The 15,227-nt window shown below is 40.5% G+C and overlaps 1 protein-coding gene across 25 annotated transcripts in view; it reads right to left on the bottom strand.

Annotated features, from left to right (window-relative positions):
- DAB1 (DAB adaptor protein 1) overlaps window positions 1–15,227 on the bottom strand; it is a 1,332,660-nt gene that overhangs the window by 863,575 nt on the left and 453,858 nt on the right. The window lies entirely within an intron of this gene.

A 15,227-nucleotide genomic window follows, 5' to 3' on the forward strand; every position in this document is an offset into this window, starting at 1 on the left:
ATCAGGTAGCATATGTAGCTTTTTTATATTGGCTTCCTTCACTCAGTAATATGCATGTATTTTCACAGCTTGGCATCTCATTTCTTTTTAGTGCTAAATAATATTTCTTAGAATCTGTCTGGATGTACAACAGTTTACTTATTCATTTGTCTACTGAAGAACATCTTGGTCACTTCTAAGTTTGGGCAATTATGAATAAAGCTATTAATATAAACATCTACGTGCAGTTTTTCTATGTGGACATAAGTTTTCAACTTCTTTGGGTAAATTCCAAGGAGCGTGATTGCTGGATGATATGGTAAGATTATGTTTAGTTTCATAAGAAACTACCCACCTATATTCCAAAGAGGTTGTACCATTTCGTATTTCCACCAGCAATGAATGAGACTTCTTGTCACTCCGTATCTGCACGAGTATTTGGTGCAGTCAAATGAATTTTGGATTTTGGTCATTTAATAGATGTGTGGTGGTATCTCATTGTTGTTTTAATTTGCATTTTCCTGAAAACATACATAAGGAGAATATATCTTTTCGCATATCAGTTTGCCATCTGTATATCTTCTTTGCTGAGGTATCTGATAAAATCTTTGGCCCACATTTAACTGGGTAGCTTTCTTATTGTTTAGTTTTAAGAGTTCTTTGTCTATTTTAGACAACAATCCTTTATCAGATGTGTCATTTGCAAATATTTGCTTCTTGTCTGTAGCCTGTCCTTTTATCCTCTTGACAGTATCTTTCAGAGAGCAGCGATTTTTTATTTTAAAGAGGTCCAGCTTATCAGTTCTCTCTTTCATGTATCATACTTTTGACATTATATCTAAAAGGTCATTGCCAAATCCAAGTTCATCTAGATTTTTTATGTTATCTTCTAGGAGTTTTATGGTTTTTCATTTAGATCTGTGATCCATTTTGAGTTAATATCTGTGAAGAGTTTAAGGTCTTCCATGGTGGTACAGCTGGTAAAGAATCTGTCTCCAGTGTGGCAGACCCAGATGCAATCCCTGGGTCAGGAAGGTTCCCTGGAGAAAGGAATAGCAATCCAACATTCTTGCCTGGAGAATCCCAGGACAGAGAAGCCTGGTGGGCTACAGTCTGTGGGGTCACAGAATGTCAAACACAACTTTGCTTATTAGCTCCAAGAGATTTTTTTTTAATTGATTCTTTAAGATTTTCTACACAGAGAATCATGTCATCTACAAAAAAGTCAGGTTTATTTCTTCCTTAACCATCTGTATACCATTCATTCCCTTTTCTTGTCTTATTGCATTAACTAGGACTTCCAGTATGATGCTGAAATACATCTTTGCTTTGTGGGAAAGCTTTGGCACTCTTGGTATTTAGTATAATGTTAACTGTGGGGAGTTTTGGGGTAAATTATCTTTATCAAGTTGAGGTTTCAAAATTAGAACAAAATTTGAATACACTCAATAGACATTTATGTTCCAGTTCCCTCAACTGCCACCATACATTATTCTCAGCATGTTTCATTCATGTTACCTGCTTGACACCTGAAAGCTTCTGAATTTGTGATAATCTGTGTGCACGCATGCTCAGTCTATCAGTCGTATCCAACTCTTTTGACCCCATGGGTTGCAGCTCACCAGGCTCCTCTGTCCATGGGGTTATCCTGGGAAGAATACTTAACTGGGTTCCCATTTCCTTCTCCAGGGGATCTTCTTGACCCAGGAATTCAACCCACATTGGCAGAGGTGAATTCTTTACCACTGAGCCACCTGGGAAGCCCTGTGATATCTGGGTAAATCATAATATGTACATAGCTCTAGTTTTACACTTTTTACCCTAAATTAGAATTGTCTTTGCAACTGTCCCTGAAATTTTTAAGAACAGAAACTTGATCTTTCAATGTATGCTCCAGGCTAACAGTGTCCTTTACATAGTAGCTGCTCGATAATATTTCTTGAACAAAAGAACATTACTGGTGCATGAAAAGCAGAGTCAAAATTTCTTGACTCAGACTTTGCCATTGGCCACCTGGGTTATATTGAGGGAGTCATTTCTCTGCTCTGTGGCTATGTTTCCCTTCCCTGGTAAAACAAGAGTATTGGACTCAAAGCAATGTTTTCCATACACGTGTGTGCTCTAGGAAATCCACAAACAATGAAAGGGCTTGTCTGCCAAATGATGTAGACTTAAATTGCCAGAAAATCCCATTTATTGCTTTTACCTGTTATATGTATTCAGGTTCTACCTTAAGATTTCATTTGACTAGATGATATCTAAGATCCCAGACCTAGGTCTGTTATTCAAAGACCCCAGGACCCCTAGTGTGGTGCTCTCTCAGACATGCTCTAACACCTTCATTAAACTGTTATGTTCTTTCTTCAAAGCCTCCAGAGTCAGACACGACTGAGCAACTGAACTGAACTGAAGCTATCAGTGACTGAGGCAGTGGCTGATATGAATAGAAACATTTGACAACACAAGCCGGGGGATTCATTTGTTATCTGGCTTTCAAACAGAGTCCAGGCAAATGGTCCCATCTTCCTTTTGACTCCTGCAATTCCTGATGACTAACTGCATCCATCTCCTCTGATATGTGGCTATTCCCATAGATCTTGCAGGGAACTCTGTGTTTCAGGGGTTCATCTATCAGCCAGTGTGGATTAGGAGGACGTTTAATGGAGAATTCATTATGATGAGAAATCTGTGAGTTGCAGTCATAAAATTTGCTCTCGCTTTTATAGAAAGCTTCATCATTCACCCACTCTTCCTGAAAACGAGTGCTACCAGGCTAGCCTTCCCACTTCTGGTCTCCTGCTCTGTTTTGTATGTTTTGCAATGTTCACCCAAATATGTTATTTGAATCATTTCAGCCTAGGGTTATTGAATGCCTGCTATGAACCATGTACTATGCTTACCATGACCAGTAAACCAGGGTGTGCTGTACACATCTATGCCCTCGACCACTGGCATATCCTATTCCCATTTTCTTCCTTATCGCTCAAGATTAAATTCACTCACAAATTCTATTACGTCTCTTTGTATCCACCTCTCATAAACTAACTCATCATGCTCAGTGCTTTCATGCCTTGATTTCTCTCTTTTGTTGACATGTTTTACCTTGTACCTCTGTTTTCTTAGCTTGTGGGGAAGATACAATGAACAAACAGAACTAAAACTCTTGAAGTTGTACCAGTTTCATGATCAGTTCAGTTCAGTCACTTAGTCATGTCTGACTCTTTGTGACCCCATGGACTGCAGCAAGCCAGGCTTCCCTGTCCACCACCACCTCCTGGAGCTTACTCAGACTCACGTCCATCGGGTTGGTGATGCCATCCAGCCATCGAATCCTCTGTCATTCCCTTCTTCTCCCACCTTCAATCTCTCTCAGCATCAGGGTTTTTTCCAATGAGAGAGTTCTTCACATCAGGTGGCCAAACTATTGGAGTTTTAGCTTCAGCATCAGTCCTTCCAATGACTATTCAGGACTGATTTCCTTTAGGATTGACTGGTTTGATCTCCTTGCAGTCCAAGGGACTCTCAAGAGTCTTCTCCAACATCACAGTTCATCAATTCTTCTGTGCTCAGCTTTCTTTACAGTCCCACTCTCACATCCATATGTGACTACTGGAAAAACCATAGCTTTGACTAGATGGAACTTTGTCAGCAAAGTAATGTCTCTGCTTTTTTAATATGCTGTCTAGGTTAGTCATAGTTTTCCTTCCAAGGAGCAAGTGTCTTAATTTTATGGCTGCAGTCATCATCTGCAATGATTTTGGAGCCCCCACTCAAATGAAGTCTCTCACTGTTTCTAAATATTAGCTATTATTATTGTTATACTTGTAATTGGCATCTGAGCAGATGAATCGAGTAGAAAGCAAAGATACAAGAGGGCAAGGCATTGGGATTTGTCATTCAAACATAGGAGGAACAGATACAGGGGGATGGGGATGTGCAGATTCCTGGTCCAGGTGTGGAAAACGAGAGAGATGGTTTGGGAATGAAAACAGATAATGGTAGAAACATTCTTATGATTTCTTTAGATGTCTGGTCCAAGCTATGAACAGCTGCCCATGAAGGATTAGACATCATGAGTGTCCTCCCTCTCTACCCCTAGTCTCCTTGCTAAACTGGAAGGAATTTTCTGTGCTGGCTTTTCAAGAGGAGCTGCCTCGGGCTTTCTGCTCTGGCTGCCAAACTCAAGGGAGAGGGTCACACATCATGGCAGCCAAGGGTGAAGGGCTCCTTGGGCAACACTTGATCTACTGACTGCTTTTTTGGCAGCCCACTTAAAATTATTGATTTGAGTGTGTATTTAGAAATGAGGATTGGAGCTGCAAAGGGGCCTGCTACTCATCCCTGATAGAACTGGAATAATCTGAGAGATTCTTCGCTCACAGCCTCTCAGAGGATCTCAATCTGGGCTTTTCTCAAGGCCAGGAAAACATTACTTTCCCCCTAAGGACAAGCCCTCAGTACAATAAGTCTCAATGCCCTATTCACCTGCCAACCTGAAAACTGATCAGTTAAAAGTATATATAATAATACTTAATTATTACCATGTGTTCATACAGGGGCTTAAATGCTTCTTTAGGGTTCATTTTTCATTGAAGTATAGATGATTTATAATATTTTATTAATTTCAGGTAGACATTAGTGATTCAATATTTTATAGATTATACTCCATTTAAAGTTATTATAAAATGTTGGATATATTCCCTGTGCTACACAATGTATCCTTGTGACTTACTTATACATAGTAGTCTGTACCTCTTAATCCCCTACTTTTTCTTGCCCCTCCCATCCTCCTTGTCCGCACTGGCAACCACGAGTTTTAATAAAGACTTTTATTAATTTGTTTTTTCATGGCTTGATCCATGTATCCATCAGACAAATACTCACCTCTTGAAACCCTGTAACAGTACTTGGCATTTAGATGAATAAGTAAAAAAAAAAAAAAAAAAATATATATATATATATATATATATAGACACATAATTCCTGCTGTCTATCAATCACAGGCTAATCATTAGAGAAAGAGAGCAAAATGCTGAAGTGTGATGAGTGTTATAATAGTGATCAGGACATATCAAGGCATGCGCAAGGCCCTTGGGAATGGAAATATCAAAAGGATTGAGTCAAATATAAAAATGCCTTCTAAAAATGTGCACTAGACATGCACATTTCTCCCTTCACGGCTGAAACCCATCCTGATCCTGAGTCTCAGCACATTTCTGACACCCCTACATCCCTAAATATCCCTGCCCCACCTCGGAGGGCTCCCCAGAATGGGCTCAGCATCAGAGACCTGAGGATGTTTATCGTACCTGTTGCTTGGTAGTAAAACATGTTTCTTTGCTCTGTGGGCTAAGTAAAAATGTTCAAAATATGCTATAATGTTCACAGAAATGAAAACAATCACGATTGCGAGACTTTATTGCTTTCTTACTACATGCTACCTATTTGGCTAAGCACTCTACATCCATTTCCTACTTAGTCTTCATAAACCCCTGGGTGGTGGATCTACTGCTCTTCACTTTACAAAGCCATGGAAACTCACAGTAGTTGCACAGAGTCACCCAGCTAGTATGTGATGGAGATTAAACTTGAATCTGTACCTCACTGTTAAACCAACCCTCATCACTGCATTATATTGTTTTACAAGGCGGGGTGGGGGGGGGTTTGGGAGCATAACAGGGTAATCAGAAAAGCTTTATAGAAGAGCTGAGTGCCAAAGGACAAAGAAGAATGAAAAAGTCTATTTGTCTTAACTAATCAACTAGCCTCCCTGGTCCTACAACTTATGAAGTTCATTTTCTGTTAATTTAACGAACTGAGAGAGACAACAATTCGGTGCCTGAAATTTGGTAAAGATAAAAGAAAATCTACTTTCTTTCTCTTTACTCTTCTAGTCTTTTATCCCCATGAGCCTATCATAGTGCTAGATACATATTTGACTCGTGACTGATGGATGGAGACAAAATCTGAGATTTGGACACCCTCTCAGGTCATCAGTCACAATGCAGGGCTTGAAGGTGACAGCAACATATCCCCAGCCGCGGTTTGTACAAAAAGAACATTTTATTTCAAGGCATAGTTGAAAGCATCTCCTTCGCTTTGAGAGTGTTAATTATTTCTGAAGTGTAAGAAAGTGTATCCAGACAGGGGTTAGAAATATCCAGACCTTTTGCTACTCATTTCAAAAAGCAGATTCTATTCCTTTACAGAAGATATCTTGGTTAATCAAACGTTACATACTCTTTTCATTTTCCTTGCTGGTTCCTGTCTACATTCTCTTCTGTTATCCCACGATCATTTTTAGACATGTGGGGAGTGGGTGAGAAAAGGGAAACCATTTTTAATAAACCAAGAATAGTAAACAGGGCTAATTTTCCTTGATGCTTTTGGAAACAGGAAGCCCCCAGAACAAGTTAAGAGATATCTTTCTTTGCTGGCAAATTCATTTTCCATAATGAGAGGCGGTCATCTTTCCTTAGGAGTCTGAAATTCTCAGATAAAGATGAAAAGATGGTGTTTTATCATAATGACACGGATCTGCATCCCCATTTATTTTGTGCTCCGGCAGCAAAATATACTGGGGACTGTCATTCTGCTTTGCAAAGTGGGAAAAGATTTAGTCATTTAAATAATTCGAAAGTAAAAAGAGGCACCAAAGGAAAAGAGCACAGAATAATAGCTTTACAGTCTCCCTTGGAAAAAGGAATTCAAACCGCTGACCCAGATAGTCAGAATTTATAACTCGCCTCCTAAACTCTGTCTGCTACTGATGCTCTTTAGGACAGAGTATTTCCTTGGCTCATCCTTAATAATAATAATCATTCTTTACACTCCTGGAGCACTTTAGATATCTTTCAGAGTACTTCCACATCCATTATCTCATTTGGTCCTCAGAGTAGCTCTTGGAAGAACACAGAGCTGGGACCATCACCTCCATTAACAGATATGGGGGACTTGCTCACAAGTCTCACATTAGCCCTTTTCATGGTTAAAAGAGCAGAAACCACGACCACATGCTCTGGTCCAAAGGCCAGATTTCTTCTTCCAGAAACCTAGTCTTGCCTTTCTGTGAAGGTGCACAAATGTCAGCAGCTCTCAAAGTTACAAATCTCATCATCTTCAAAACAATTAATTTCAAGGGTTTATTCTGAGCCAACACTCTGAAAAAGACAGGCCTGCTCTGGATATCAGAAGCTGATTGGATCTTTCCTCTACCCTCCTTTTTTATACTTGGATCCGAGACTATTTGGAATAACTTCTGGCGAAAAGCTTAATCATTAAAAAAAAAAAAAATCTCAAAAATGCAGAGGCTGTACTTGAGAACTCTCTGCTTTCACTGACATCCTGTATGTTTCAGTTGAATAATGTTGGTACCTAATTCTACCTCTATTTTAAATCCACAGATGGGTTATATTTTCACCTTCTGGTTTAAATACATTTCGAATGTGTCGGTATCATTGCTTCTACTCCAGATTAATAGGATCAGCCAAAAGGATGCCTGACATTTTTGTTGCTATAGAAACTGGTCCTGATGTTACACAGCTTGCCTTTCTCCTATTTTGCCATACATCTATCCAGCTATTGAACACAGACATCTTTTTGTTTCACAAGGAATTACATTAAAAAATTAAGCCATAATTTCATCCTGGGTTAGTCCCCATTCTGTCGAAAAGAGTATTAAATAACATTAAGAAGCATCTGAAAGAAAGTGGGAATTGTTGATAACATTGCTTGATAGCTTATGAGTCTCCCAGACAGAAAGAGAACACAAGTTGAGCAAATTATCCCACATCCTAAATCCGTGTTCTTTCCTGCTGGAGTTAAGTACTTCAAAGATTTTCCTTAGCGACCTCTAAGCCAAGGTAAGACATTCTACCTTACTTAGCCTGTGAGCAACCAAAGAAAGCAGACTCCTTCTCTCCCTCCCACTCACCCACCCCCACACGCATTCACAAAATAGTTTCTGGACAGCTGTTTCCTTAAATATGTCATCAACATCCTCCAACATATCACCTCCATCGTACACTGAAATTCCTTTTCCACAGATGCACCATCGCCCCCAGAGAAAACCTCTCACTCAGAATTAAGATGTAAAGTCTCAGCACTTAACGATGTAGCCAGCACGTATGGCTGGTGCCAGAAGGTACACTCAAGAAGCAAAAGATAGAGGGAATGACAAAAAATAAAAAGCAGCACACTGGGAGACACGGCTTCTCCAACCCCTATAATGACTGATGTTTATCAAAAGCAGATGCAATAAGCAGCTCTCTAATTGGCAGGATCCAAACTGTCAGATGTCCATTTGTCACAGCTATGATGGTAGTGGCAAGTTATGCATTTGAGTGAATTTCTCCCTTTCCCATTACAGGTTTAAATAAAAAGTTCACAACCAGTTAGGAGGCATGGATGACCAAAGGGACAGATTCCTTAGGCAGCTCTCCAGGTTATCAAACTCAAGAAACTTAAGTGATGCATTTAATTTGGAAACCAAGTGGGATTTATGAGTAGTATATGGATTGAGAGAAAACACAAGAAGGGCTTTCTCACTTGATGGAATCTGGAACTTAACCCACAGGTCAGACACAGAGGAGTCTAATGAGGTCAAGTCTATTTTGTACCAAGAGTCAGGAAAGAAGCAGAACTGCCAGCAGCCTTTCTATCATAAGTAAAAAAAAAAAAACAAAAACAAAACAGGTTTGGAGCTTGGAATTGACAAATATACACTGCTATATTTAAAACAGAAATCAACAAGAGTCTACTGTATAGCATAAGGAATGCTGCTCAACATAATAACCTAAATGGATAAAGAATTTGAAAAAGAATAGATACTTGGATATGTATAAATGCATCACTTTGCTGTACACCTGAAACTAACACAATATAGTTTCTCAACTGTGCTCCAATATAAAATAAAAATTAAAAGAAAATGAGATAATCACAAAAAACAGGGTTATAAAATCAAACCAAAATCAAATCAATAAAGTGAGTGTTACTATACCATCATACACACACACACACAAATAAACAAAAATCCAAGACTATATGGCACACTTTTCTTGTGTTTCAGAGAGTAAATTTGCATAGAGGAAAAGACCCAGAGAAAAAATATTAACTAAGTCTCTGTTATATGGTGACACTTTCATGGGGATTTAATAACTATGATCTTATTAAATTTTCACAATTTCTATGAAGCTGAGGTTATCCTCAAATCCACTTTACAGATGAGGCTGCTGAGGTTCAGCAAGGGCTAAATCTTGTTCCTAACACCAAGCTTCTTTAGTGTGGCAGAACTGGAAAGTGGAATGGCCAACAGCGGAGTCAGTGACCATTTTTTGGAGTTTGCATATATAATCTACTAGAGACCTCTTCAAAAAAACTGGACTAGATATATCTTCAAGAAAATTAGCGATACCAGGGGACATTTCATGCAAAGACAGGTGAAAAAAAAAAAAAAGGACAGAAATGGTATGGACCTAACAGAAGCAGAAGATATTAAGAAGAGGTGGCAAGAATACACAGAACTATACAAAAGAGATCTTAATGACACAGATAACCACAATGGTGTGATCTCTCACATAGAGCTGGACATTTTGAGTACAAAGTCAAGTAAGTTGTAGAAAACATCACTATGAACAAAGCTAGTGAAGGCGATGGAATTCCAGCTGAGCTATTTCAAATCCTAAAAGATGATGCTGTTAAAGTGCTTTACTCAATATGCCAGCAAATTTGGAAAACTCAGCAGTGTCCAAAGGACTGGAAAAGGTCAGTTTTCATTCCAATCCCAAAGAAAGGCAATGCCAAAGAAGGCTCAAACTACTGCATAATTGTACTCATTTAACATGCTAGCAAAAAAATGCCCAAAATTCTCCAAGCTAGGCTTCAACAGTACATGAACTGAGAACTTCCAGACATTCAACTTGGATTTAGAAAAGGCAGAGGAACCAGATATCAAATTGCCAACATCCACCAGGTCATAGAAGAAGCAAGAGAATTTCAGAACATCTACTTCTGCTTCATTGACTATGCTAAAGCCTTTGACTGTGTGGATTACAACAGACTGTGGAAAATTCTTCAAGAGATGGGACTATCAGACCACCTTACCTGCCTCCTGAGAAATCTGTATGCAGGTCAAGAAGCAACAGATAGAACCAGACATGGAACAATGGACTGGTTCCAAACTGGAAAGGAGTACGTCAAGGCTGTATATTTTCATCCTGCTTATTTAACTTATATGCAGAGTACATGATGTGACATGGTGGGCTAGATGAAGCACAGTTGGAATCAAGATTGCCGGGAGAAATATCAATAACCTCAGATATGCAGATGATACAACACTTATGGCAGAAAGTGAAGAGAAACTAAAGAGCCTCTTGATGAAGGTGAGAGAGGAGAGTCAAAAAGCTGGCTTAAAACTCAACATTCAAAAAACTAAGATCATGGCATCTGATCCCATCACTTCATGGCAAATAGATGGGAAAACAATGGAAACAGTGACAGACTTTCTTTTTTTGGGCTCCAAAATCACTGAAGATGGTGACTGCAACCATGAAATTAAAAGATGCTTGCTCCTTGGAAGAAAAGCTATGACAAACCTAGATAGTGTATTAAAAAGCAGAAATATTACCTTGCTGACAAAGGTTCACCTAGTCAAAGCTATGGTTTTTCCAGCAGTCATGTATGGATTTGAGAGTGGGGCCAAAAAGAAGGCTGATCACTGAAGAATTGATGTTTTTAAACTGTGGTGTTGGAGAAGACTCTTGAGAGTCCCTTGGACTGCAAGAAGATCCAACCAGTTAATCATAAAGGAAATCAGTCCTGAATATTCATTGGAAGGACTGATGTGAAGCTGAAGCTCCAATACTTTGGCCACATGATGCAAAGAGCTGACTAATTGGAAAAGACCCTGATGCTGGGAAAGACTGAAGACAGGAGGAGAAGGGGATGGCAGAGCATGAGATGGTTGGATGGTATCACCGACTCAATGGACATAAGTTTGAAAAGGTTCTGGGAGGTGGTGAAGGACTGGGAACCCTGGCGTGCTGCAGTCCATGGGGTCACAAAGAGTCGGACACAATTGAGCAAATGAACAACAACAACAGTAACATATATAATCTACACAAAATGCAACATGTTCTACCTAAAGTATAATGCCCATGGAAGCAAGCTAGCTTTGCCCCAGCCACCACCCCCAGGGAAATATTAAACAGTATTGGACAGGAAGGATCATGCTGGCCATGTTAATTAGCAATGGATGGTGATTTTAGTTGGGGTTTCCCTGGTGGCTCAGTGTAGAGAATCTGTCTGCCAATACAGGAGATGTGGGTTCAGTTTCTGGGTTGGGAAGATCCCCTGGAGAAGGAAATGGCAACCCACTCTAGTATTCTTGACTGAGAAATTGCATGGACAGAGGAGCCTGGTGGGATACAATCCATTGGAAGAGTTGGACACAGCTTAGTGACTAAAGAACAACAACATGGTTTTAGTTGAGAATCTACAAGTAGGACATGTCTTGCCAAAGGGGAATGCTGATGGGGCATGGAAGTAGCAGTGAAGACCACAGAATAACAGGTTGTCTGGACAGAGCCACACTGGGTAAGGGTTCTTCAAAGTGCTGCTGCTCCTGATGCTAAGTCGCTTCAGTCATATCCGACTCTGTGTAACCCCATAGACGGCAGCCCACCAGGCTCCTCTGTCCCTGGGATTCTCCAGGCAAGAATACTGGAGTGGGGTGCCATTTCCTTCAAAGTGAAGGATGTGCAAAAGTAACCTAAGAGCTCCAGGTGTATCTTTTATAAGTAGGGTCACAATGTAATCTATCATTTAAACCAAGACTCTTTCTGATAATGAAAGGAGACACAACTAATAATTTATAGATGAATAATAAGTATATGCAGATATGCAGATGACACCACCCTTATGGCAGAAAGTGAAGAAAAACTAAAGAGCCTCTTGATGAAAGTGAAAGAGGAGAGTGGCAAAGTTGGCTTAAAGCTCAATATTCAGAAAATGAAGATCATGGCATCTGGTCCCATCACTTCCTGGCAAATAGATGGGGAAACAGTGGAAACAGTGTCAGACTTTATTTTTGGGGGGCTCCAAAATCACTGCAGATGGTGACTGCAGCCATGAAATTAAAAGACACTTACTCCTTGGAAGGAAAGTTATGACCAACCTAGATAGCATATTAAAAAGTAGAGACATTACTTTGTCAACAAAGGTCTGTCTAGGCAAGGCTATGATTTTTCCAGTGGCCATGTATGGATGTGAGAGTTGGACTTGAAGAAAGCTGAGCACTGAAGAATTGATGCTTTTGAACTGTGGTGCTGGAGAAGACTCTTGGGAGTCCCTTGGACTGCAAAGAGATCCAACCAGTCCATTCTGAAGGAGATCAGCCCTGGGATTTCTTTGGAAGGAATGATGCTAAAGCTGAAACTCCAGTACTTTGGCTACCTCATGTGAAGAGTTGACTCATTGGAAAAGACTCTGATGCTGGGAGGGATTGGGGGCAGGAGGAGAAGGGGACGGCAGAGGATGAGATGATTGGATGGCATCACTGACTTGATCCACATGAGTTTGAGTGAACTCCGGGAGTTGGTGATGGACAGGGAGGCCTGGCATGCTGCAATTCATGGGGTCGCAAAGAGTCGGACACAACTGAGCAACTGAACTGAACTGAACTGAATAAGCATAAACTGAGACTTTTCTGAACAAATCCAGAAGGATGATGATCCTATTTATAAGGTAGTTACATGTAAGTACAGATGTTAAATTAAATGGGTCTTGAGAATAGGCTAAAAGCTGTCACTCTCGAAATATTAGTCATTCAAGCAAAGTTTTGATTTTAAAAGGTTACTATTATTCAAGACAATGCAAGCCACAGATATAAAGTTTAAGTTTTCTTGTAGCCACAGTTAAGAAATAAAAAGAAACTGGTGAAATTAATTTTAATAAAATATTTGCTTTTGTGCAGTATTCCTAAATCATTATCATTTCAGTATATAATCAATATGAACAGACTGTTAATGTTTGCATTCTTATTCTCCAACCACACCTTGGAGAATAAGTAGATTTTGAATATGCTGAGATAGAGAGCTCCCAGAAGGAGAGGAGAGAAAAAGACTCCTATGCTTTCCACATAGAATGAAGAAAATGATGCCAAAATTTTGTTTAAAGGTGAGAACCACATATTTCCAGCTCTACTGATACATACTGACATATAAGAACTACAAGGTTTTAAACAAGTGGAGGGGATTCTAAACCTGGGTTGGAGGGAAAGGTGATGAGTGAGAGGTGGGACTTAGAGGAAGAGATGAGGGGGAGATGGCACACAGATCCTGGGAAGTGAGCATGAGGGTCTTCATAATGAAAGAAAGCTGAACCTCGGGGGAGGAAGACAAGGTGATGCACCTGCAGAAGACAGAAGAACACATACTGCACTTTTTGACCAGAAAGAGAATAAAACAGTACCCGGATTACTCCTGGAGCTGCCTGAGGTCTGAGCACACAATCTTTTATTCCCAGTGTGCAGCACAGTGCCCAGTGCAGTTTAGTCCAGTTCAGTCGCTCAGTCATGTCCAACTCTTTGCGACCTTTGCCAGGCCTCCCTGTCCATCATCAACTCCTGGAGTTTACCAAACTCATGTCCATTGAGTCGCTGATGCCATCCAACCATCTCATCCTCTGTCGTCCCCTTCTCCTCTTTATAGTCCAACTCTCACATCCATATATGACCACTGGAAAAACCATAGCCTTGACTAGACAGACCTTTGTTGACAAAGTAATGTCTCTACTTTTTAATATGCTATCTAGGTTGGTCATAACTTTCCTTACAAGGAGCAAGCATCTTTTAATTTCATGGCTGCAATCACCATCTGCAGTTATTTTGGAGCCCCCAAAAATAGTCAGCCACAGTGCAGACTGTGTACTTAGTAAAGCTGTAGTAACGCCATAACTCTTGGGTGGATCAGTCTCCAGGTTCTGATGTGTACAAGGAAAGTGGCCTGGAATGAAGGGCAGGTAAGTACCATCTGTGGGACACCTCCACATTCTAGGACCAAATGAACTGTGTCTTTTCATATACAATGACACTGAGGTTGGAAATGTTGGTCCCACTTTAAGGATGAGAAGGCAGAGGCCAAAAATGGTCAATTACCTTGTCAAAGGCCTTCCCAGCTAGGAACTGTCAAAGCTGGAATTTGAACTTAGGACTATTTGCTTATGAACCCTGTGCTGTTTCTATGATACCACTGCTGTCTAGCCAGTCAGTGACTTTCTTTTGAGAATAATAATAACAGTAATAATAATAACAGTGATGATGCTGATGCTGTTCATAGCTCATACATAGTTCTATATCACTTGCTAAGTTTCTGGCACGGTTCCAAACACTTACTCTACGTTAATTCATTTAGTCCACATAATCACCCCAGGAGGTAGATGCTATCATTATCTCCACGTTACAGAGGAAGCTGAGGCACAGAGAATTTAAGCCACTTGCCAGAGGTCACACAGAAGATGAGTGGCTAAGCTGGGATCGCAAGCTTGGTTGCTTGGTTCAAGAGTCCACAGCTTCACCTCTCCTCCCCCAGTACCTACAAGGGAAGGTTTTGCTATATGGTATAAATGTAGTCCAGAGAAGGCAATGGCACCCCACTCTAGTACTCTTACCTGGAAAAGCCCATGGCGGAGGAGCCTGGTAGGCTGCAGTCCATGGGGTCGCAAAGAGTTGGACACAACTGAGTGACTTCACTTTCAATTTTCACTTTCACTTTTCACTTTCACACATTGGAGAAGGACATGGCCACCCACTCCAGTATTCTTGCCTGGAGAATCCCAGGGACAGAGGAGCCTGGTGGGTTGCCGTCTATGGGGTCGCACAGAGTCGGACACAACTGAAGCGACTTAGCAGCAGCATAAATGTAGTCAGGCTTCTCTAGTGGCTCAGTTGGCAAAGCATCTGCCTGCAATGCAGGAGACCCAGGTTCAATCCCTGAGTCTGGAAGACCCCCTGGGGAAGGAAGTGGCAACCCACTCCAGTACACTTGCCTGGAGAATTCCACAGACAGAGGAGCTGGGCAGGCTATAGTCCATGGGATTGCAAAGAGTCGGACATAACTGTGTGACTAACTTTGACTTTCATAAATTTGGTCAAGTTGTAGGACAGAAGATAGGAATTTGCCTTGGATATTGAAGTACAAGGTCTTGTTCCTGGGACTACGGTTGATTACTTTTCAAATCTGACTCATTGTTCT

Source organism: Bos grunniens, chromosome 3 (genome assembly GCF_055505025.1).
Source record: "Bos grunniens cultivar Pamir isolate PY7600 chromosome 3, Bosgru_T2T1.0, whole genome shotgun sequence".
NCBI classification, from domain to species: domain Eukaryota; kingdom Metazoa; phylum Chordata; class Mammalia; order Artiodactyla; family Bovidae; genus Bos; species Bos grunniens.